The sequence below is a fragment of the Corvus moneduloides genome, chromosome Z (assembly GCF_009650955.1).
Source record: "Corvus moneduloides isolate bCorMon1 chromosome Z, bCorMon1.pri, whole genome shotgun sequence".
Taxonomy (NCBI): Eukaryota; Metazoa; Chordata; class Aves; order Passeriformes; family Corvidae; genus Corvus; species Corvus moneduloides.
In genome coordinates this window covers 60,621,754-60,643,319 of record NC_045511.1, presented here as the reverse complement: position 1 = coordinate 60,643,319, position 21,566 = coordinate 60,621,754, and the positions used below count along the sequence as shown (strand labels likewise).

Below are 21,566 nucleotides of genomic sequence, written 5' to 3'. Positions count from 1 at the left end.
CAGGAATGATCCACAGAAAAATGCAGATGCAATGGAATATTATCATCTGTTCTTCTGATTTGTGTCTCATACTCTGTGTATGGGATGTAGAATTATTTAACAGGAAAACAAAAATCAGGCAAACGCATATTAATATGTATGTATATGTACAAATTATTGGCAAAAGTTTTGAAAGGCTTTTAAAAGACTCTCAAAAAACCAATCTTATCTCTTTTGTTACTGAAGGTATTACTGCATTGAGTGAGACAGTTATCCAGGGCTTCCCATTTATTCATTTCAGTTAACATCTAGAAATTTTAAATCAAATTGATTGGCATGGGTTTGGATGTAATGAGAACTTTGCAAGATATGTTGAATGTTTAACCCTCAAGTTTTACATTTGGTGGAAGAAAAAGACAGAAGAGCTTGTGCAAGAGTACCTTCCAGAGTAACACTGGGTTCCTAAAATGCTTTGGAAGAGAGAGAATCTGTAATAACAGCTAGCATTACTAGATAATAACACTTTATATCTGAAAAGCAGAGTTCAAGAAGAGTGGAATTTAAAAGAATCATAACATATAAAATTAATCTTAATTTTTCACTGCTCAAAACCACATGCCTTCATGCAGGTGAAAACTAAAAGTATGTGGAAGGGCAATGAAGGCTCAAATGAGCTCTTGGAAAAGCAGTATCAAGTTTAGATATTACTAAAGCTTAAAACCAAATATGTAACACTACCATATTTTGTAAAATTAAGTACTGTTTGGAAAACAAAATTTTTCAAACAAGGAAAGAAAGTTTTAATCAAGGTGGAATGTTTATCAGTTTTTAGATGCTCAGTGAAGTTATCTAACCTTTAAGCATTACGTACATTTCAGTGAAAACCAAATGAATCAGTTTTTTTCTAATTTTTTAATCAAATTCCAACATAAATTGCAATATTTCATCTAAAAAACATTATGGTTTGAATTAATATGTTTTGTTATTCACTTCTTCTAAAATGGAAAGCAGGGTTAACCAGGCATTACTAAACAGCTGGCACATTTCAGCCCAGAGGTGGTTACACTTCAGAACAGGCTTAAAAGTAGAACATGATGGTTTCTGCAATGTTTATTTTTAAAATGGTGCTTTTAAGAAGGCTCATGAGAATATTCATATAATGGTGGGTTTCCTTTCCAGGGACCTAGGTGGGTACCTTCCATGGGTACTAAATTGCTCAGATACTTTGGCAATATACACCAAAAGTATTTGCACTCATTCAGAGCACGTTGATTAATCATATGCCAAATTTTCAAGCAAAAACACATTGATTTAATTACAAACACATTTATAGTATTTAATTTGCATGTGCTTTCCGTCTATATTGATAACTGCTCCATATTTACATAGTCCTTCATCTTGAAGAGCCTTGAAGCAGTTTACAGCTCCAGAACAAGTCGGTCTAAGGCGAGCCACACAAACAGATCTCCCCTTTTCCACATGCAGTTGAGGAGGGGGAAGGGTGTCAGCCAGCTGTAGAGCATTGGATTTCGGCCCTGAGACTCTGAAGAACCCTGTACGCTAGATGTGATGGCCATGCATAGGAAGAGCATAATGAGAACCCACATTCCATTCCTACAATATCAGAGGGGAATTCACAGCAGTTCAGTCTGGCTGGGGCCCCAGATTGCAGCCCTGCCCTGATTTTTACTGTGTGTCCTTTTTCCCCTTCCACTCAGACCTACTTTTACACTTGGGCTGCCAACCTGAAGGGCAGGCCAGACCACTGGGTCTTCTCCAAAATGCTGCTAGTGTGGCGCAGCACATCCACCAACTGTACTTCTCTCTAGTCAGAGAGGTGGGGCCACTAAGAGACCAGGCCACTTCCAGCCTCTAATTTTTCTTGGGAGGAAACCTAGGGATATCAAAAGCGGGTCAAACAGCTTTCGGTAGCTCCTTCCAAGATGCCCTGCTTACATACCTGTTCATGCTGGATGTTTTTAGTTTTCCAGATCAACAACCCTAACCCTTAAAAAAATGGGGTCTATATCTGGCATTTTTAAATGGCCTTTGTAAGACCTTTCTTTGTACATGGCTGGGTTCTCAAGCCATTTTGCATTCCCTTTGTTTTTCACTCTTCTGGGAAGTACCTGAGGATGCAAAATGATAACATCATACATGTTCATGCAGTATTTTAAAAGAAAAATATATCACCATTTTTTTCTGGGGTACCAGGATAATCTCTCTTTATTAGGCGTTTCACGCAGATTTCCGAATTGTTGCATTTCTGTGTCAGGCATGGACCACTCCGTATCTTACTCTTTTAATTTAACTTTCAAGGACAGTTGAAAAAACTCATCTTCAATTCAGCAAACAATGCATCATTTTTCATGTAACAAAAACAAACTAGTGGTCATTGACCAAATGCTTCTTCAATCAAAATCTCTTTATCTGTCTGAAAGTCAGTTGTCTTTTCTGTGTTTATTACAATAATAAATGGAATAGTTTGAAAGGAAAGCAAACAAGAGGTATTGCTGGAAAATAAGCAAAAACTAATTACCCCCTATAAAACTCCTGTAAATTTAGAGTGACTACCTTACCATGAGTAGAGGCTTACAAAGCATCAAACTGGAATGTGGCTTAGAAGCTGGTATTTTCAGCTCTTTTCAATATGATTCTAGAAATAATATCTACTGTGTTTACCCCAGATACTGCTTCCCATTCTACAAATCTTGGTTTTCTTTTCCTTTCTTTTACCTGATAAATTACTATCACCTCATAAAACTCTAATATCTTTCAGCTCATATTCCCAGCACTGGCTGGATCACGCTACAGAATTCTGCGTGCTCAGGAGGCCTGCCAGTTAGAGATAGTCCCAGCTGTCCCTCAGCAAGACGAGTGCCACTCTTCTTTGAGTGTTTTGCTTAGGGTAGATTTGTCAGGTAAGATGGGTCTCAGAAACTTGTAAATGGGAAAAGCAAACACAGTAGATGCAAGCCAGCCATAGGAAGCAAGAAGGGTATTTTCTCCATGAATTCTCCTTTATTTCCCTTGCTTTGTTATCTCAATTAGATTTTTTTTCCCTTCATTGCATATAATCAAAGTGTGAATATTGGTTTATCTCTTGCATACACTCCTTACTGGTGAAGTTTTGGTTTTAGAGAGAGAAAAGTAAAGCAGTTGATTTTATTTCCTGAATGTACAAAGACATTAAAAATCCACTGACAGCAAGAGAATTCCCACTGTCTTCAGCCACCTTTGGACAGGATAAAGTATGTTGTTTTGAACAGTCAGTTCATGTTTGCCATCACATCCAGGATCATATACTCACTCACGACTTTGTTAGAATTTTCTGTGCAGAATAGAGTTTAGCGTAGGATGTCACTGCAACAGAGCACAATAGAGGGCATTAAAGTACCCACAGTTGTCCTCTAGTAAAGAAATGTGCCTGTGTGAGGCCCCCCCCAGGCTCCTGACTGAAGAACAAAGGTGTTATGCAATCAGTTTATCTGGAATGGAGCACATGCAATCTCTTTCAGAGCTGTCCTTCCAAATGTTACTAACATGAACTCTAAGCTCAGATTCTGAATAACCTGAGGAGCAATAGCTGTATTTTACATTTATGGTGGTTTTAGATTATATATAGAGTGCTTGTTCTATAAACATTGCCATAGACACAGCAATGCAGTTTATCCAGGAGAAAAGCTAGAGTTAACCTTAAAATGAAACAAAGGCAAGGAAAAGGAAACGGAATATATGGGATCTGAACAAGCTGTTACCTTCTATAAATGTGGATAAACTTCTATGAAAATTACTGATATCCAAGCAGCAGAAACTTGGTTTTTTAGCCTCACCTTACAAATACATTGGACAACTATTTACAAAGATACAACTGGTCATGAGAACAACTGAATTTCTTTATATTTGAGTAATCCACTCTCTAATTGTAAGCTCATTATCACTGGTACCCACAGAAAGCTTTCTTGCATACTTCTCTACTTATGTGAAACTCTGTGCATGGAAAAAAGCAACTGGATGAAGAGCAGTAAGGAGAACAGCAAAATGCTCTTTTCCCTGGGAGGCTGGCAAACACTCCTGACATCTGCTGTATCCAAGAATGAGAAGGTGGTCAAAGTCGCTGAATCCCTTCCAGTCTCCACTTCTCCCTCCTGTTTTACCACTTACAGTGTGGGTTCCAGGTACTTGCTAACTTTATTAGTTTGAAGACTTCAACCTTTTTTTTTTTTTTTTTTGTTTATCAAACATCCTAGTCGGTGGAAGCCTTCATCCTACCAATGACAAGACACATATACAAAGTGGAGAAATCACAACCAGACTCTGGTATATGCAGAAACAAAGACTTAAAAGTGCATGCTCTATCTGTTAATATACATGTACTTTTAATTTTAGTTAATCTGTTTGTATGTATATTGGATAGTGCTGTAGGCATGGAAGCAGTCATTTTAGACGTCAAGAAAAGATGATGTGAAAAATTGCTGAAAGGGATTGTAAAGAAATAATGAGGAGAAAAAGGACAAGGAGAAGAGAAAAGGGAAAGCCTTGAAGAAGATGGGGGGATGTCCATGAGATATGAGAAAAGGACAGTATCTCTTCATTAGCTGACTACTTCAATAGGAGAAGCTGGAGGAATGCCATGGCATCCCAGAGCAACACATTTGTCTTGAGGACTTCTTGGTTATAAAGGTTTACTATCCTTACCCACATCTATCTCCTTTGGATACTTTCTTTTAGCAAAGGAGCAGGCATATAATGTCAATTTTCACACCATTCTTCAGCTTTTTCAAAAAGCAGGAATCTCTAGGAAATGGAATCTTATGTGCAGGCACAAACACAAATATGTCTATCCTTTCCAGATAGAAAGGAGTAATTTAAATTTCTAGCTTTACACACCACAGCAACATCTCTGTGTCTTGTGCCTGATTTCTGCGATTTCCATAGTTACTTTATTTAGGTTTCTACCAGAGACATCATGAACTTCAGGACACTCAGTACTTAAAACCAAAATTACACTTGTCTTTTTTCTCTCCTAAGGGCACCTTGCTCAGGTTGGCAATCTTGCTTATGCATACCCTATTTCACAGTAAGCAAGCACTGCTGCTCAGCTAAGCTGTTTGAATGTTGATTGGCTTTTCTCCTCATCTCTCCCTCCTCCCTCTTCTGCCATATCCTCCTCTTCTTTCCCATTTTCCCTTCTCTTTTGCACTTGCCACAGGAAAGAAAGAAAAAGAAAGGAAAAAAAAAGCAACAGAAAAAAAAAAGGAAAAGATGCCTTTGGGATTCCTTAAGTCTATGTTGGCAGGACTCCTTGTTTGTGGTGCAGGTGTGCAGGAGACCTCCTCCATGTCGTCGCCACAGCAACCTGCCTGTCTAATCTGCTGAATATAAAAAAGAAATACACAGAGAAAAGCCATCCACTCCCTTTTACTCCATCCATGAGCCCAACAGAAGGATATAGTTTCCAAGCATTCCTCATAATTCCCCAGCCATTGCCCAGGCAACAGCCACAAGGAGTTGGCAGGCCCTGTGGAGAGAAAGCAGTCCCTGTCTGGAATTCATTCCACCACCAGCACCAAACACCTCCCTCCCCCACCTCATGATTCTATGTTCTTTGCCCTGCACAAATGTTGCATGCACGTGCATGCACACACAGACTTTCACATGCAGAGCTTAGACCCTTGCATGTCGCTCCTACCTTCCCCCCTTCGTAGCAGGTCAGATCAGGAGCACATGCATTTCATCACCCTTGACTTCACGTGATCTCCTGTTCCCAGAATACACACAGGGAGAAGCCAACAGAATATTTCAAAGCTGTCATTGCCTGAATATTTATTCTAAAATGACCCCATGTCCCTTCTATTGTGTCTCTTTTAATGATTCAGTGTTACCAATAACAAGGTAAATGTTAGATCTAACTTTGTAAAGTTCAGCCTCCCATAGGAAAAAGTCTAAGAAGTTTTACATTACACAGTATTGTTGAGATCATATGGCTCAGCAGCCAGATACTGTAGTGATAGATACTTCAGAAATGCCAGCTGGGAACTCAACATAAGCATTTGGGAGAGGTTATAAAAAGACTGGGTTGGAAACCTTTGAAGGTATTTAAATCTCTAGTCACCTTTCAGATGGGCTGTTCTGCTAGCAGTGTGTTTATTGTCTAGAGAAAGGTTTGGTGAGAGAATACTCCTTATCAAAGCTCGTGGTTTAAAGAGCAATCCCTCGCAGTTTCAGTTATGACAGCTGTTTCTGGGATATGAAGAGGTTTTTCAGACTGTGGGCTCTCTATCCCCTGTATCCAGCAGTGAAAGCTCTCGTTTGTCTTCCCACCATCATGTTGATGCAGCTGGGTTTGACGCTGCTTACCTCAGCACTTTTTTTTTTGTTAAAAGACAGAAGGCTTACTTGTGATCCCAGCCTTTTCCTATCATATGACACTCAGCTAGTGGTTTTGGTGACTTATTTACTGGCACTAACCCAGTAAAAACAAAAATGAACGTTCACAACTAATAAATCCTTGAGCCCAGATAGCTTCAGCTACATTAGTAGGATTACATCAAACTGTCCAGACTGATACCAGTGTTCCCTGGGAACCTGAAATCTAGCAAGTACAGTGGGGGTCTGTTTCATCCTCACTTGAGCTGGTCTTTGATAATGTAATATACAGGACAGCTAGGAGTACAGTGCTAGAAAGGAGTGTGCATAAAAACAGAAGTTATCTTCTTCCCTCTTGCTTGTTGGATTAATTTGGACACTTCTAGTAAACTAAATAGTATAACAGTATAAACAGTCTGCAGAGCATAATAGCATCAACTCTGCCAGAACTAGAGACACTGGAAGAGAATTTCCAACTTTCTCAGCTGCAGTGAGGGGCACCATTTTGCTGCAGACGAAAGGTCAAAAATGTTTAGCTAATGCAAATCTGTGCTGCGCTTTACTGCATACAGGCTGAGGTCAGTACTCTCTGTAACATTATAGGAAGTAAAAGCATTCCTCCAGTGTGCTGATGATAACATTGTTTAACATGGCATTCCTCTTTCTGATCACTGTAACATCCTTACAGATCTGACGTATAATATTTCCATCAGTGACAGGGCTCTGCTCTCTAACCCTTTGACACTCTTCCCTGTAAAATCTTTCCACATTGCAGCTCAGGGAGGACAATGTTGAAAAATTGTGTTTACCACAAAGAGAATTTTTATTAACTTGCAGGCATGATTCTTTGAAAATGCATTGTGCAGTCCAGAATTTGGTAGTCTAGAGTGCAGAACTCCATCAGGAATGTGCTATTGTAAGACAAGGAGTTTATTTCATTTCATAAGAAAGTAACTACATGAAATGCATCAAACAGCCTGGCTTTTTTGCTCTGCAGGAGGGTTTACTACTTCCTTCTTCTTCTCAGAAAAAATAACTAAGGTTACTTTATGTGCTATTTGAGAACTGGCAGTCAAGTGGCCTGTTCTCTGTGCTTTATAAAGACAAACCAAGAGACCCACTGTTGCACAGAGGAACTCTTCCTTACAGTGCAAACAGCTGCCTAGCAATGAGCGAAGCCTGAACATTAGTGCTGCTGCCACAGAAAGGAGAACATATGTGTCTAGCACAATGATGGCGAGAAGAAATGAGGGTGCACTTGGTGCTCAACTGTGTCTTCCAGAAAGCTGGGGGGGGTATGTAGATGAGGTTTCACTGAAGGGGAAAGTACTGGAAGTAGTCTAGCTCTGACATATGCTCTTAATGAAAAATATTTGATAAACCAGGCATTCTGCCACCCAGTGACATCCACTTATCAGAGGAAAACATGAAAGAATTAAGAAGAGAGAAGGTATGATGAAAAGAAAGAAGTTTCTCCTGTTAGGCTTGGCAGTCAGGAGGCAGCAATTCAATGCCAGTGCTGCCATAGGTTGTGTGCATGACCCTGGTCACAACAAATCACTTAATCTTGCATTGACTCCATTTTCCATCTGCAAAGTAGGAACAATTCTTTGTCGGACGTTATTTATTTTTTCTTTATTTTTGACCATAAATTTAGTCTTCTGTTTATTTAAATTTCAAGCCAATGATTCATGCTTAAGTGTCTGCAACAGTGCCTTACAGATTGGAATTCTAATTTTCTATGGGATATTTACATAGATATTTCAAAATTTAAAATTAGGAAATCTGTGCAGAAAATAGGTACTGTCCTGTAATTAAAAATACAGTATGTTGAGAAAGACAGCTTTCTTCCATATGGTACAGTTAAAATCTTAACAACTTGTGTGGTTTCCAGGAATCTGGAAAATTGGAGCAAAAGTATGGATTAAGTTACTACAAAAGCAGAATTCCAAAAATCTGAAACAAATCCATAGTAAATTATTTAGAATTACTGCTTAACTAAGCTTTTTCTTAAAGTTCTTGAACTTACTTTCTTTTGTCTGTTTCAGTTTCACTCAACATTTCGTCTGTCTTTGAGATTCAGCTTCCTGGAGGTAAATCAGAGGTTTTTATTCTTTGAAGCAAAGGAAAAATACTGATGTTTTAATAATCAAAGCAATAGAAAGATGTGTGCTCATCTCTAGAAATGAGCCGTGTACAGGATGACCAGCATGCCACTACACTTCTTAGATGCTTGAAACTGCATGTTCTCCAAAGGAGAGGTTTTTTACTCTGGCGAGTACAGCCACTTCAGACAAGCAGCACAGTGGTCTAATGATAGAGAATGTTCTGGTAAAAGAATTGGGGCAAAAGCTAATCCCAAGTTCTCTTTAACATGTATGGTACTGTGTAAATGACAGCGTATTTGCTGACCACTGCAGATGTCCCTATATCTGAAAAAAAATCAGGTCTCTTATATTCAGTATCTGTCTCTGTTGTTTAAGTGTCAATTTATAGCTCTATTTTTCTGGGTATAGCAAGCTTACACCACTTTGACAAAGGAGAGACTTGGTTCTGCCTGTATACTCCTTCATGATTCATGACATGAAAGAACACAGATTTGAAATCCTGTTTGCTTTTTATGAGGTAAAGAAAATTATGTTTTCTGTAACACTGACAATACTTCATCCAGAAAAGCAGAAAATGTTATATTTTTCTTTCATCCAGCATTCACTTGTTTTCAATTACATTCTGTTAGACTTCTGTTTAGATTACAGTGGAGACAGGAAATAAACCTGTTTAACAGCCATACCCTCATTAAGCAAAAAGTTGCTAGGCTGTAAAGTCAGGAGGGATCAATGTGTTCATCCAGGCTGACCTCCAGCTCAAACACACACCATTAGACTCCCCTAGAAGTCCTTGATTAGTTGCAGCAGCAGGTCATGTGCTTGAGCTGAGTATAGAGGATTATACAAAACAGTAACTTCTCCCTAAAAGACCCATCTTCACAATCATTATTTAACTGGATATATACCAACTCTAACTCACATTAAACAGATATGTTTATTCATTGAAGGGAAGGAAAGAATCTTGCAGTGCACTGGCACTGAATATAGCTGCAATAACTCTCATAAAACACATCTGCCTTTCAAAATTTCTTTGGAAGTGGACCTTCAGTTTTATGAATGTTTTGTTTTCCTGTTTATTGCTCTCTTCTGCTGGAAGACAGTCCTCTAGACATTTTGTCTTAATGTTTTGACTGTAGATTTAGTTGAGAATCTGGACATAGTATTTTGTGAGTAAGTATGGGATCTAATCAAGAGAGGCTTAAAGTCCAAGTTCAGTGATACACCAGAGGCCCAACTAAACCCCGTAAAACTTCCCGTATCTTCTTGGGCTTTATCAGACCAGAAGAAAACTGCTTTATGGTGAACTTTGGAGGTAATTCCCTGCACTTGGAGAAATATTTACAATATCCCTGGTCAGCAGACCTTAAGCGACAAAAATGAAATAGTAGTGCATTAAACTTTTCTGGTCCTTCTCTTCATACATTATGCTAGGAAGAAATATGTTTTAGATCTAGGTGTACTAAAACAAGCAATCATTGAACCACTGCACCTAAATAAGTTTTGCACCTAAATAAACACTGACAGTGTACTCAAAGGAGAACTATGATTCTGCACCTGCAATTATTGGAGGTCAATGAAATGTCTGCATTGCCTGGAACCTTTGTTTTCCATCAATCACAGGCAGACAGTGGTGTATTTCTATCCTTAAATGCTTATTCAGCAAAAACATACGTACAGATGCTAAAGAAGCATTTACAGAGACTGGCAAAATAAAAAATATGAGCAGAATTAAACAAAAAATCCCCCAAACACTACTACTTTATATATACAAACTCTCAAGTAATTTCTTACCAAAGTAAAATTATACACCTAAGCAGAAAAGTCAGGATAGAAAATGTTTATTAACGCATGGCTATTAATTATAAAAATGACCAAATACTGACATAGGTAGTTTCCCAACAGAAAATCCTTCTGCAGTATGCAAAGTACGAATAGCATTTATTCAATTTGCTAAGGAAAGAGTAGAGATTTCTTTCTCATGTCAAATAAATAGAATAAATAAAGAACCCAATGCTGAGCTTTCTTTTCCATTTATTTTGTACTATTAAGTCTACAGAGATGGGATGGTGCAATTGCAGAGATAAAACCCTTTAGCTTGTATCTAAGCGATGTAGAAGAGCTCCCTAACATCTGTCCCACAGCAATCATCGGTTAAGATGTACCTGCACTACATTTCTCAGTTACCTTTTGCTGTGGGATACAGAGTATGTTTGTAGTTAAGGAATGATTCAGACTTAAGGGGAATAATACAAAGTTTTTACTCCAATGCAAAAGAATTCCTGGGCAGTCTTGGATATTTTTCTTGATCTCTTTGAATACCACTTGTCTCTTTGCACCAAGGTGGGTAACAGACTTGGTCTCCCACCCTGACTTTGTCTTTCTTAGGTAGAATATAAAGCCATCCGGAAGTTAATTTTGGATGGGTGATAAAAGAGGGTCCTGATCTTAATCAGGACTTCAAGACGAGAGAGTAATTCGTATTATCAACAGCATTGCTGTTATTGGTATGACTGCATCATTGGTTACCGGACACCACTGAACCATTACTTTGCCTGTGGAGACAAGTACTTGTTCTCCCCATAACAATCTCTCTGAATTTATTAGAACAGGTTTTAAGCTCATATGACCCTTTCCATATCAATGAGATATCAAAGATCATTATGAGTCAAAGGCTGGCAAATCTGTGAAGCTTGTTTGACATTCACCAACAAAGACAGTAAAAAGCATCGTAGGCAATTCCTAAAAAGCTTCCTCGGCCTTTTAACAGACAATACAGGTATATCTTGAGCTACACTTCCTCTGGAAAGCTGCATTAAATATGTTACCCTACATTTTACCACTTCTTTTTCCTGCCAGTCACACCAAATGAGATTAAATGGATTGTAGAGCTTGAAAGTTGCGCTTTTGTACCTGATCCATGAGAATCAGTGTGGATTTTCCATCAACATTAGTAAAAAAACATGCTAGGCTAACAAGATCGTGCAAAGTTAGCATTCCATTCAACCTCCTGTGTGAAAATTGGTGTAGAGGAGATATCTGTATGGATAATGGACAACATAAGGTGCACCATGTACTAGCCCTGAGGTCTAACTCTATGAAGTCAAGAGAAAAGTTGGACTTTGGACCTGTCTCTCAAAGGATTTGAAAAGTAGAGAGCATAGTCGTAACTGGATTTAGGTCTGAACAACCCTGCTATCCATCTCAGGAGACAGCAGAGAAAAGCTGGGAGAAGGATACTGAAATCTTACTTTATCAATGCAAAAGGAAATCTTTCTTAAACAAAACTTTGCATGGCTTTTAAATGTAATCAGTAGAAATCAGTAATCACTGCCGGTGTTAGAAACTGCCATAGTCCCAAGATTAGCCAGCGCATAGGGCTGAAAGATAAAGTCAAGAGTATGAGCTTTACCACAAAAAAAAAAAAGAAAGGAAAGCTTTTCTCATGAAATGTTAAAGACATTACAGTTCTCTATTGTTTATCCTCTGTCACCAAAAACTCTTGCTAAGGTGCTCTAAATCTGTTGTTTTCAAAGTGTAACTCTTTGCCAAAAGAAGTCAGGAAAAGGCACTGTGCAGATATTTTCTTCAGCATTAGAGTACAACTACACAATATTGAACAATACCTCTAAAGCATTATGTCAAGCCATATCCTTAAAGACTGTTATTTTCAGTCTTTTCTGATCACCATCCCATGTAGCAATTATTTGAAAAAAGCTGACATACACAAAATGTATTTTTTTTCCAAAATTAAACAATTGCATCACTGACTGATCAATATTCTGCATATCTTTTCATCAATGAATAAGTGCAAAACATCTAAAAGGGCGAAATCATTCTTCTTAATTCCCTTATTGCATGCAGTAATTTGAAAGAGAGGCTGGGATGACTGCAAAAGTAATGAGTAGCTCTAGTTTAAGCAAGTCACAATTGCTGTAGACTAGTGTCATCCATTGCCTATCTACTGAGATATCTGCAAAAACAAGCATTTCCTCCTACCACCAGTGTGCAGAAAATATAAGGTAGGCACAGAAATGTTGTACCGAGAAGCTGAACTGCCTTTGTGTATCACTGGGGAGTGGAGAAACCTTAATTTCCGTGGATTTTTTATTATAATTTTTTGAGCAAGTGATAATTTCTTGCTGAGTGGACTACATATACCTGCCTATGCATTTGGACTGAGTGTCACAAAAGATTGATCTTGGATAAAGGAATGCTTTATTTAAAACTAAATATGAAATCAGGATGTCTCAAAGCTTCTCCTGTGCTTCACCTTAACATGCTATTGTGTGCTAATAAGGCCAGTATGTGGGGCCGCAGGCTTTGTTGACAAAGCCTATGGCCAGACTGGTCCCTGAAAGTACCAATGGGTACTCCTGTCACACCAAAGGACTGAGCTGCTGAGCCTTTCAGGAAAAAAAAATACATATGCTTCCTCATACCTACTGTAATGCAGTATGCTCTCTTGGTTTTTGCTACATCTAACCATGTGGAGTTAGTGGCACATGTGCTGGCCTAACATTCACTGTCATTCCAAATATCCTACAACAGAGTAGTCTAACAAAAGGGATTGGTCTTTGATTGTAGTTCCTGTTGTACTTGAACAGCAGCAAAGAGTTATCTACTCTTTCTGTAACTAGCAGCATGGTAAGAAATATGAGGAGTACTGTAGCTGTATCTCTGGTCAGAACTCCTTTGCAATGTAAATGTCACTCCAAAACATCAGCCGAATTTAGGCAGCACATCTTACCTTGCTTTCAACAGCTGCATCCTGGAATCCTTGTAACATTTTGTCCACTAATAGGAGTAGACATGAAAAGCCATTTACTTCTATTCACACATTGTCTTCTCCACTCCAGAGAAATGTCTTTTGAATCAGCAAAACAAGCTAAGACATTAAATCTGTCACTTGTCTCCAATTCCCAAAGTGCATGTTCAACTAGTCTTCATTAAAAACAAACAAGGATACATACACATATAAACCCTCATTTAGCTAGCAATTTCAATCATTTGAGCAAAAGTACAAAAGATCCAAAATGTGTAAGTCCGTAAGTTCTCCTGTATCAATAAAATTTTATTAGCAACAACATTTGATCCTGTGTTCATAGCAGTTTCCTTAGGCACTGTGGAATCGAGTACACTTTTCTCTATCGTGAACTGAATATATGTTTCAAAGTTGGGTTCTTAGAGAGAAAGTCTTTGTGTCTTGACCAGGGTAAGCTGATTTGTACTATTTCTTAGAAATGGGAGGTGAAAACATTGCTGAGTTGTACTGATCAGAGGATCAAACCAAATGAGGGAGACCAAGTGAATGCTTGAATTCAGGCTAATAGATAAGGGCATTAAAGTTTCACAGTTTTTCAAATATATGAGCCCCATCCATAACAGAATATTCAAAACATTATCTGGAGATGACCAAAAAGCACCAAAAGCAGATGCAATTTCTGAATGCAAATGCCAAATATAACATTCTCTCTTGTCCAGGCTTGGTGTGAAACTGTGGTGTTGTATTTCCCACTGATTCATTTATTAAATGCCTTTCACATTGTTCCCCCCACTGTCCCCTGCCCCTAGCCCTGGCCACTCCCTTGGGCTCTCCCTATTGGTTCCTGTACCCCAACTCCGCCCACGTACCGCCCCTGTGATCTGACAAAACCTCCCTGCACCTGGATTACGAGGTCTCTCTGCCTCTGGGGGTCACCGGGACATGAGGTAACTATTAAAGGTCCTCTGAAGCCCTCATGTAGGGACCCTTCTCACCTCCTTTGCCGTCACTGTGTTGTAGAGCTGAGAGCTACCAGAGCAGGAGTGCGGAGACATCCGAGATGGACTGCGGGAGAGCTACAATGGTCACACTGCCCTAAGCAGCCCCACTGACCTCTCAGGGAAAGCTGCAGCTTGCTACACTAAACCTAGCATTACAACATGAAACATTTAATTGGAAAATGTTTTCCTTGAATTTGTTATAAGCATGGTCTTTTTACTATTATGCAAATGGAGTTTCTGTTCATAGCCAAGAAAAAAAACTTGTGCTAAGTTTTCTCTTCATTACTTTTCTTGCTCCTAGCTCTCTTTGTTTTCTTTTTGCTGAGTTATGCTTCTCATCAGTGACCAGAAGCAGTGCTAAAATAATAAATCTTTAAAAAGAAATCAAGTAAAATAATAAAACGTTCTGTGCTAAAATAACCTACGCCAGCAGGAGTGTTCATTATTTAGATGTAAATGTGGACAGTAGTAAATCACAGCAGAGAAAGATGGAGAGAAAAATTAAATAGTCTCACCTACGCTTTTTAATATGATATTCTATTAAAAATAGAAGGAGATGTTCCATAGGCAAGTTTATACATTTCTGATTTGTTTTATAGACTTTCTTGAATTATTACTGTGCTATGGGTCTTTTCCTCTCGTGTAAGTAACTACGTAAGAGACAGAAAAAGAAAATATTTCTGTGATCTTATTGTACCTTTAAAACAATTTACATGTGAAATTGGAACATGTTTTCTTCCCAAAAGGTAGTAACGTAATACTCCAGCTTCATCATGTGTTCCTTAGAATTGTTCTTTTTTAAAAAAATTGTAGTAGCAGAGTGGTAACACTTCCCATGCTGGACAATTGACAGCCCATCCTTGTTTCTGAGAGTATGACAACCTTTGGAAAGAAGTTAAGCTTTCTAAACTTAAAGTTAACATTTGGCAGGTTCTACGGGACTCATGTTTGGCAAGCAGAGTATAGTAAAAAAAAGTGGCATTATTTTTGATCAAATTTTAAAATGTTTAAAAATGTTTAAAAGCCCTGAAAACTAAAGGGTGCTGTGGAAAATGAGGCCCTGAATTAGTTCTTCCCTTTTTGCAGAAGACCCAGTTTCTAAGAATGAGTTCTGTTTAATTAATGTGGCAGTAGCCCCTGTTTTGATTCTGGTTTTTCAGCTGTTGGCAACTTCCTGTGCTAGAACTGCGCCTGGAAAAAAAAACCCAGAAACCAAATCCAAATGGACTCAAAAAAAAAAAAAGGAAATGGGAATTTTTATTCTTCTTGTGCATCTACTCGCTGGCAGTGCATGGGAAATTGAAAAGTCCTTAATTTACAGTAAGTTCTACTTGACAACAACTAAAAAATCAATGTGTTATCAACATTATTTCCATACTAAATCCAAAACACTGTACCAGCTACTAAGAACATTAACTCTATCCCAGCTGAAAATGATCTTTTCCAGACAGACTCTCAGGGGTTATCCACAGGGGAGCAAGTTGTTTAGCTATTATTATTTGAATAGTTTTCAGCTCCATTGATGTCCACCAAGGTTAGCAAGACAGTTCAGCTAAAAATAGCCTTAAATACAAAGAGTGGGGGTGTGGAATCCAATATTTTTTAAAAAGGTGAAGTGTCAAGAACTGGCTTGAACTGCAAAAGTCTAAGACATCAAAAAGTTAAGGCTAGCGCTATGTCAATTGAAGCTATTATGGTGGATAAATAAAAGCACAATGGCACAAAGTATGAACCTTAGTTTTGATTTTCTGGCTTCAGCCTAGGGCTCAAGCCTAGGGCTCATAAGCAGAACTATTAATGTTGTGAAAAAGAAAGGAATGGATACATTTTAGTATTCACTTTATAGTTCACATTCACATATATTTCACATTGTAGCAAACAACTAAAAAATCCATGTAAGCAAAATAAAATGCTTTAGTGTCCATTATTCTGTGAAGCCCAAATACAGAGATATAAACAGGACAGAGGAGCCTTTTAGAGTCCACATAACTGCTATCTAAGTCAGTGTTACACTGTGCTCCAGCTGGAAGGGACAATAACATGTGCATCTACATATTTCAAGAGCAAAAGTTCTCAGTGGCTTTCAACTCTTTATTGCACACACAGTAAGTAAAGTCTCAACATAAATGCACACCAGATCAAAGTTTTCAGGAGTAGTTCAGATGCACTCACTTCTGCTGAGATATGGTCCTTCATAAGATCTTACATTCTCACCATCTATATATAGTATATTCATCTCATCTATAAAACAAAAGATAACTAATCCTCACAGAAAGCTAAAAATACTTCTCTCTCACACTATATTTGCTATGGTTTCTGTTACTATTTTTTAAATATGCTGTCAGAAAGGTTTTGGAAAAATATCCTTGAAATGACAAAGAAAAGAAAAAATTGCAAGATGTAACTGTTTGCAAAGCACCTTAACTGCAGAAACATGAAAGCTGACATTAGTTAAACGTGTGTACTTGTTTCACAAATGTAGACATCTCTGACAACATAACTCAGTCAAGGATGAATGGCAAGAGTGCGAACACAAATGCAACTCCTGCAGTAATGGTGAGAGTTCTCAGATAGCGCTTCTTACTGTGTAGAAACAAACTGACAAAATCTAGTTCTTTTGATGGTTTTCTTTACAGCACATGATGGCATTATTTTTCACACACCTCTGTAAAATCAGTAGGTATATCCTTCCCCCAGAGTCTGCAGTTATAAACATTATACTGGCTGCTCACTGCAGCACTACCATTTACTAAGCCTGTGGAAGTACTGAATGTCTGTGTTGAATAACAGCAATTCTATCTTATATTTCAAGTGCCACAAATAAGTAGCACTTCTAACAAAATCATGAATGCAGCAGCCTCCAGTTTTCTGGGTATGCAAGGTGCATCATTCGAAATGATGAAACTTGGTTCCAGCTGGTATATGATAGATTCAAGCATTCCACATCCCAGCTTCTTCTGTGGCAGTTACTCATCACATTAGCGATTGTTCTACCCCAATCTTTTTCTCTGCTTCATTTAACCACATCATAAAGCATCCTGTTCAAGGGCCATCCAATCTTGTATTCTATTGTTACCCCCCACACACTGCCCCCCCAGCTTGGATCAAAGTCTTTCTTTCAGCCACACAGGTGCTATTTCCGCACTCCACACTCAGCTCCCAGTAGGCTATAGCCCCGCTCCTGGCATATTTAGAGAGGGCTTCCTTCCAGAGTTGTGACTCCTGCTCTTCTCTACCAGCTACTTCTCCTTTTACTCTCTTAGAGGGATTTCAGATCCCTCTACTGCTAATACTTGCACAAGGAGTTTATCACAGAATCCAGTATGGAGCCCAGAAGTCTACTGGAACGGTGTGTACAGGTGGGGAGAAACAGGAGCATGGAAGGTGATAAGCCATGAGACTGGCTCTTCTTCCATTTTATTCAACTATGGATCAAGAGTATTTCCACTAAAGTCACTCAAGTTACGTAAACCATACTTCACTCATACCGTACTGAGTTTCGGGAGAGGTCAGTCTCTTGCTTGCTCATTCCTGTATAGTGTGTATGACTGAATGTACTTGCAGGCTGCATCAGACATTGTTCCATAAGTAGTTTTCTCTGCCTGAAAGCTTTCTGTCATTACTATTATCAATGCCCTTCTTTCTGCTCTTGATCATATGACAAAAAGTTGGCACTCTCCTAGATGAAATGTATATTAATTTCCCTATGGAAGATAAGAAAATGGCAGCTAAGGGATAATTTATCGCAGTAAGTTAAGGCATAAGTATTGACTGACTAGTCTTTCAGACAGCTCTTAGTCTTTTTATTCTTTTCTAGGTTTTTTTTATTATACAAGTTCTCAGCTCAAATTCCTTCCAGAGTTTACTAAAGGATTCAAGGACATACAGTGAGCATTTACAACATGAAAAATAGTGCTAAACAGCATAAACATAATTTCATTGTTCCAACAAACTATTCATTTCATCTTCTACAGTCTCATTGATAAAATCTGCTTCTTCTACCTTACGAATCTACTCATCCTTGCAATTTGTGATTCCCCCAATTCCAACAATATTTCTCCTTTAAATTCCTAAGTACAGTCAAAATGCAAAGCTTAACTCCCCAGCTGTTTGAAAAACTTTATAGGATTTCTTCAAATAGATGCATGTTATAAGGACATTAATGTTTCAAGAATTAATGTGAGGATATAACAAACCTTGTTTCTAGAATAAACACTACATTGGTTGTAGAGAATTAATAAATGCATGATTTGGAGATGTTTTGTTAGAATGTGACGCTAAGTTGGCTATATGCACTGAATGGCCTTTATTATCAAGTGTGTAGTGCTTTTGTTATGAATTCATTGCACATGCAAAAAGCATGTTTTTTTCTTGGATCAGAATTCATCCAAATAAAAGTTTTTCCAGCAGAACTCAAAAAACATTAATCTATTAGAGCAAATCCCCTTCTCAATTTTCTTCTTTTTTGTCTTTTTATTTTTAATTACACACTAGAGTCACCGAAGTTGTTGAAAGAGAACACTGAAAATCTTAGTGTATAAACTAAAAAAAGGGATTCTGTATTTTCCTACTCTCTTGTGCTTGGGTAAAACTGGTTTAACTCAACCATTCATTAACAAACTCTCTTCCAAAGAGAGAGAAGGTGAGGAGAACTCAACCTCTCTCTCTATTTACATTTGAGAATGCATGAAGGTCAATTTTTCTGTGATACTTTCATAGATAGTTTTCTTGCCATCATCCAGATAATTATTTTTCCACAAGATGGTCACAGCTATCACCCATAGCTATTGTAGCCATTTTTAAGCTTTTTTTACACTCCCCAATCTGAAAATTGGCCATTACATAAAGGTAAAAAATTTGAGCTATCTAAGATATCCGAGTGGATTCTAAGTAGATTAGAAATCAGTATGGTGCCCAGTACCATGTATCTGAAGTTTTCTGTCTCATACTCTTCATGATCTTTAAGGTTAAGGACCTGCCTAAGTGTGCTCTTGCTAATTTATAAATGGGGACATTATAGCTGCGCAGTCTAAGCTACCTTCCAAGCTCAAAAAGGATGTTTGCAGTAGCATTAGGAATGGAACCCAGCTCTTGCAAACTGCAGAAAAATAACTGACAGGATCATCCTTATCTATGCTCTGATTAAAGTAGAAGGATCTGTATACAAACAAGCTTGTTCTGCTCTTAGACACAAAATGTCTTCAGTAGCCTTTCCTTCATGTAAAAATATCTATACACCTTTTAAATTTTGATTAATGCTCAAGGCATGGTATTCTACATGCAAACTAGCAAGGATACAAGACCAGAGCAAGAACAGCTTTCAGTACTGCTTTGTCCGTGTGGATGTCAGTCAAGCAGCCAACTGCTACAAGCAGCAAATTCAAGTATGTTCATATGGGACTCCTAGCTGCCCCTCCTGCCCCAGCTTCAGTGTAAGCAGCAGATTTCAACAAGCTTCTAAACTAGGCACAAAAATTAATTCATGGTTATTTTTACGGAGCTGAAGTCCCAGGCCTTCATTCTCAAGTTTGGAAGACAAAATGAGACATCAAGCCTGACACATACACTTCAATATATAAAACACAATGTCTTTTAGGAGCAGATTACTTACATGTGCAAGCTTTTCATACACAAGAAGTGAGGAACAAATTGGAATTATAGAGCAATTTACTTCCATGACCAAATCACCAGAACAAAATTACAGGAGAGGCAGTATGACATGCTGTCTCTCAGAACACATACACCGTCTGTGTTCCTCAGAAGAAATAAGTTTATTTTCTAGCGTGCTAAAGAACATATTTCTTCTGTTTTGGGTAACCATCTCAGACACTGACATACATGTCCAAGGAAAAGGCTGCATCCATTTTTTTAAACATCTCACTTCTGAAATATATTGTGTAATTATATATAGAAATGGATTAGCATTTCCAAATACAGTGCTTCTGAAAACCATCTTGCTGAAAACTGACCTTGGTATCATTAATTCTGGATAGTTTAGTTTTTTCGGCTGCATAGATATTGTGAGGTTCACTATAGAGAAATAAAAGCACAGAAGGATTTTTAGCCAAAAGCCCAGATTCTGCTTCTGTTTGACGGGAGGATGCGCTTTTCTTCACAAGCAGCTCCCCTAATGTTAAAATCTGCCCAAAACTAATACAGTGGAGAGAAAGTTGGAACCCAACATAATAGAAAGAGGAATGGCAAACACATGGGACAGGTGAAAGACAGAATCTAGACTGCAGCAATAAAACTGGAATTTTCCTTGATTTACGAACAGTACTCCCTTAAGCTGTCATTTGGTTAAAGCTTACTGACAGGTAGAATAAGGCTGTAGAATCAGTACTGCACTGGTGTTCAGGGGAGGGCATTTGCTTAACATGGCTAGCAGAGAGTTTCAAAAATAGTTTTAACACTCAGTGATATGCCAGAACCAACAGCCAAATAGGTATCTTTATTCCCAAATTTGTACATTTGTTTTAGCGAGCATTATGGCTGGACTCTGTCCTGAAGAGAATCAGTCCTGAAATCAAAACCCCAGAGTTCATCCTGGGAGTACAAGTAATAAGCACAAGGCAGTAGCGATGGTAATTTCCAAAAGGATTTGCATGTGTCCTTCAAGGGTTTCAGTAATTATCCACTCAGATTGGTAAAGTGTATTGATGCAGCATCACGTAACGTTCATGCAAGTTGTAACCGGCATTCTTTTTTAAATGTAATGATGGTAAGAACTGTTCAAAAACTTCACCTACTTGTTTATGTCCGCAGCCATTGCGGGAAAGCATCAGCTAAAGGGCAGGTACAATTGTTCCTGTGTGCACAGAAGTGTTATTGAGATCAACAGACATGGGAGCTCACATTCTGCCTGGAAAACAAAACCTCAGAGGGTTTCTCTGTCCTCCACATCATCTTCTTGGATTATTGTATATACTCTGTTTGCTTGACTAAAGGCCTTGTAGATCATGCTTTTAGGTAAACATGGAGTCTATGGTTAATCTTAAGGAATGAGTAAACAAATCCATCCAGTAGCATATTCCCTGGCTGGTTGTTGAAATAGTAATTAGAACTGGAAGGAAGGTGCTCTATTGCTGCAGGTCTTTCCCATCTGACCAAAAATGCAATACTGGTATGAGCACGTACACTTTGGTTTATTTCAAACAAGCTTTGGCTTTAGATGGAGATTTTCTGGTTTAGAGTTAAATCAAGAGACTATTCGAAAACTGTTCATTAGAAAGTCTGATAGCTCCTTAGCTCCACAAGAACCTCAGCTATCACAAGAAATCATAAATAAGATCATAGGCATGAGTTCCATTGTCAGGCACAAGATATGCATAAATACACCCATCTTAT

At 38.3% G+C, this 21,566-nt stretch overlaps 1 long non-coding RNA gene across 1 annotated transcript in view; it reads left to right on the top strand.

Moving 5' to 3' along the window:
* LOC116438403 overlaps window positions 1–21,566 on the top strand; it is a 40,951-nt gene that overhangs the window by 3,268 nt on the left and 16,117 nt on the right. The window contains exon 2 of the long non-coding RNA XR_004237719.1: window positions 8,397–8,441. This is a non-coding gene — a long non-coding RNA (uncharacterized LOC116438403). The remainder of the gene's footprint in view (window positions 1–8,396; window positions 8,442–21,566) is intronic.